Source organism: Staurois parvus, unplaced genomic scaffold (assembly GCF_062004578.1).
Source record: "Staurois parvus isolate SC_StPar_1 unplaced genomic scaffold, SC_StPar_1.0 ptg000424l, whole genome shotgun sequence".
Taxonomy (NCBI): domain Eukaryota; kingdom Metazoa; phylum Chordata; class Amphibia; order Anura; family Ranidae; genus Staurois; species Staurois parvus.
Genome location: NW_028318220.1, coordinates 1,646,852 through 1,650,871, shown reverse-complemented (window position 1 = coordinate 1,650,871; position 4,020 = coordinate 1,646,852). Strand labels below are relative to the sequence as shown.

The following is a 4,020-nucleotide window of genomic DNA, read 5'->3' as shown; positions in this document are numbered from 1 at the left end:
GATTGCAGTCACAACTGCCAGAAGAAGAGTTGGTATACAAAGAAAAACCCACAGATAACTTTAGGAGTAATACAGGCCGCTCTGGAAAAAGATGGTGTGGTTGTTTCAAAGAGCACAATACAATGATACTTGAACAAAAATGAGTTGCATGGTCGTGGTTGCCAGAAGAAAGCCTAGTGTGCTAATGCCACAAAAAAGGCTGGTGAGGCATGTCAAGGTGTTGTCAGGCATATTGTAACCAGGCTAAATGGCAGCACAGTGGCTAAATGGTTAGCACTGCCTGGCAGTACTAGGGTTGTTGGTTCAAATCCTAACCACAGAACCACTTACCTGGAGTTTTGCATGTTCTCCCTTGCCTGCATGGGTTTCCTCCGTGTACTCCAATAACCTCCCACACTCCAAAGACAGGTAATTGGCTCTTGTCTAAATTGACCATGGTATGTATACAAATGAATGAGAGTTAGGGACCTTAAATTGTAAGCTCCTTGAGGGTTAGGGACTGATGTGAATGTACAATATATATGTAAAGCGCTGCGTAAATTTACAGTGCTATATAAGTACATGTAATAATAACAATACACAGACACTAATTGCAATTTAAAAAAATCACAGATGTGGGAAATTAACCTTTATTTGCCATTTTAACCTGTGTGTGTCACCTTGTGTATCTGTACCAAGTCCAAACATTCCAGGATATGTAAACATTTGATCAGGGCCATTTGGGTGATTTATGTAATCATTTTGATTTCAAAAGGAGCCAAACAACTATGTGACAATAAATGGCTTCATATGATCACTATCCTTAAAAAAAGTTTTTTGACATGATCAGTTGTATTTTCAATATAAATGCCAAAATTTCACGAATTTTGCTAGGTTATGGAAACTTTTTTTTTTTGTTAGAAAATTAATTTTTAATTGTGCTGCAATCAAACTAGACTGATTTTTACATTTCTAATGATGTAAAAACTTAACTAATAGAAAATATACATGACCATTTTTTTCCTACACAGATAAACAGAATCTATGAACTTCAACCAAATACATTAATTTCAGAAAGAAAAATGTACTTGTCCGAAAGAGAACCAAACAGCCAGCTCACTGAAGACATAAGCCGATTGCCGGATTCTAGTTAGTAGATTCTGAGCCATGTCTATAAGTCAGGTCTGTTTAAACATACAAAATATTCTGAAGTTCTTTATTAAAACAGAATATTACAATGTAAGGTAAATTAAGACTAAAGGCACATAAACTTTGGTCCCACCTGGATGTCAGTTTTTTTTTTTTTTTTAAACTGCCACTAGTTTCTCATCTTTTGGCGCTCCCTACCATAAAGTACATGCACCAGTTTCTGAAATCACTTTACCAGTTTGCACATGCTCAGAAATCCACAACCATATTCCGAGTAGAATAACAAACAGCAGATAGCAAATATAGAGTTAAATGCACATCAGTCATGTCAACTTTATAAACTACAGAAAATATTCAGCCACAAAGAAGAAGTTACTTTAGTTCTAACATTTAAATGACACAATTCACAAGAAAGGACAAAAAGATTAAGAGTCCACATTGCTTTCCAAAACAGGACCAAGACTTCTAAGGATCATCTCCTTGCCTTTTATAAAAAAAAGTATGCTATTTGTTACTAAGAGACATCAAAATAGACTATGTCTAAAAGCAAACACCAACAAGAAAATAAAAACAGTAAGTTTTCCTCCCATTAAATGATTTGCTTTAAAATTTAAAGAAATGTCGATGTGGGCACAGTACAGAGAGAACATGACTGATGCTTGTGTTGAAGTTCTGAGCAGGAGAAACCAAAGCTTAACCTCTTTACATGTCTCCTGGCGCAAAATTCTGTAGTTCACATGTAACAATGTGCCCATGATCCTCTGCCTGCATTCTAATTGGTAAAAAGTTGGTAAAGAAAAAAAAAAACTTTACTATTTAAGGCACATGTCCATGGATTAAGAGAAAAAATGAAAAAAACAAAACAAAATAGTCATATTTGAAAACCTGCAGCCAAATGTATAACTGCAGTTTAAAATCAATTAATGTGATGAACCAAGGAATGATAACAGAGTGAAAAACGCAAGCCAAACTCTGGTCCCCACTTTCCTGAACAGTCTATTGGTGGCAACACATGTAACAATGCGATTAACCCAGATGTTCTTTTGTGTGTTTTTTTTTTTTTTTAAATTGTGGACTTGGAAATAGAAACTCTCAGACGTTGGTTGTTGCCATTATTTAGTTGTGGAGCTTGATCAATGCCTGTATAGCTTCTTCCACTGCAGACATCTGCAGAAGAGCCATTTTATGGTCTTGAAAAAAATGTAATGCTTTGACAGTTCCTCCTGTGTTAGTGAACAGAGTGTGCAAATCTTCCTCAGTAATCGTTTGCGGAATGTTAGACAAATCAAGGGTTGCTGAAGGAGGGAATATATTCTGAAAGTTTTTAGAGCCAGGCTTCTTAAAACGATGTAGAGGGGAGTTGGCAAAGTCTTTTGTTAACCCTTGATCATCAAGCCCTTCCCGAGGTAGCTGGACTGTTTGATGTTTAGACAATGTAACCCTGATTATTTTTTCATACATTTTCTGGCCATTGAGGAGGCTCATGGCCAGCTGTGATTGGTTTCCATCAGCCATCTGCATAAGCGCACTGTCTTTCTTATTGTATAGAATCTTCACGCGCTGCACATCTCCATAAATACCTCTTCATTCAGACTGATAACTAGAAGAACAGTATTTGCACTCGTTGAAACACCGTGGATACAAGCATGGCTTGCAGCAGCAGCTGCAGCATTTGGTATCCCCAATGGACTTAATGCACTAGGTACAGCTAGAAGTGAGGTTTCCTTGGCGAACGCTGCAGCTATAGCTGGGTCTAATGCAAGCTGTCCATTTCCAGATGGCAGGTCTGGACAGTTTTTTTTGTAATTATTATATTTTACGTTTAAGTTTACCAGTTTTGAAAAGTCAATCCAAAGGGTGCAGCAGGCATTGTAGATATTTTGACCATCTAGTGCCAGTTTTACTTGCTGTGCATTAGCTGGGTCTCCATACTGTAGAAGGGCTTGAAACGGATTGTTTTTTGTAAAAGTGATTATCTTCAAAACAGTACCAAACTTTGAAAATATCTGGTGAAGGACATCAAGGGTGACAGGGTAGTACATGTTGTCAATAATTATTCTTAGGACAGGACTCTGTGCTGAGGACACTGTGGTCTCACTTTCTGCAGTAGTACCCTGGAATTTGTAGTCTGAACTGCAGATACAGCCTGAAGCACTGCTTGAGCATGCTGGTTGAGTGCGCTGTCTGTCTTGAGCTCTTTATGGTTAGAGTACTGAATATAAATCGGTTGGGTATGTAGATGTGGTGTCATTGATGTATAATAATTAACCATGGTGGCAGCTGCTTCTTCAGTAGCCAGTTCCAAAAACGTCTGATTCTTTCCTTTCAGCATCAGAATGTTTGTCACTCTCCCAAATGGCAATCCCAGAGCAATAACTTCAGTTTCTGTAACTTCTCCAGGAAGATTTCGAATATGGAGCACCCGGGATGGTGTGCTCTCCATTTTTTCATCACTTTTGAACTTTTTGTTATCATTACCATTGGCAGTCACAAGTATGCTGTTTAAGTTATAGCTTGGACCATTAAGAACACTTCCTGACAGCAGTTCGTCGGAACCCCTCTTAACACCAACCGCAACATCAGTAACAATGCCGTCCATAGCCGTGCCGCTCACAAACTCATGTTCTCTTGGTATGGAAACTTTTGAGCACAACTGTAAATTTTGGTGGTTTGCAGCCTTGGGACCTAGGACACCAAACTTCAGATGTGGGGAATGTGTCCCAGTTGCCCAGCGCTAGCAACAACACTGTACGGGTGAAACTCAAAAAATTAGAATATCGTGCAAAAGTTCATTTATTTCAGTAATGCAACTTAGGTGAAACTAATATATGAGATAGACTCATTACATGCAAAGCAAGATAGTTCAAGCCGTGATTTGTCATAATTGTGATG

The 4,020-nt window shown here is 38.2% G+C and overlaps 1 pseudogene; it reads right to left on the bottom strand.

Moving 5' to 3' along the window:
• Positions 1–2,191: 2,191 nt before the first annotated feature.
• Positions 2,192–3,743, bottom strand: LOC149454549 (polypyrimidine tract-binding protein 2 pseudogene; annotated as a pseudogene).
• Positions 3,744–4,020: the final 277 nt, after the last annotated feature.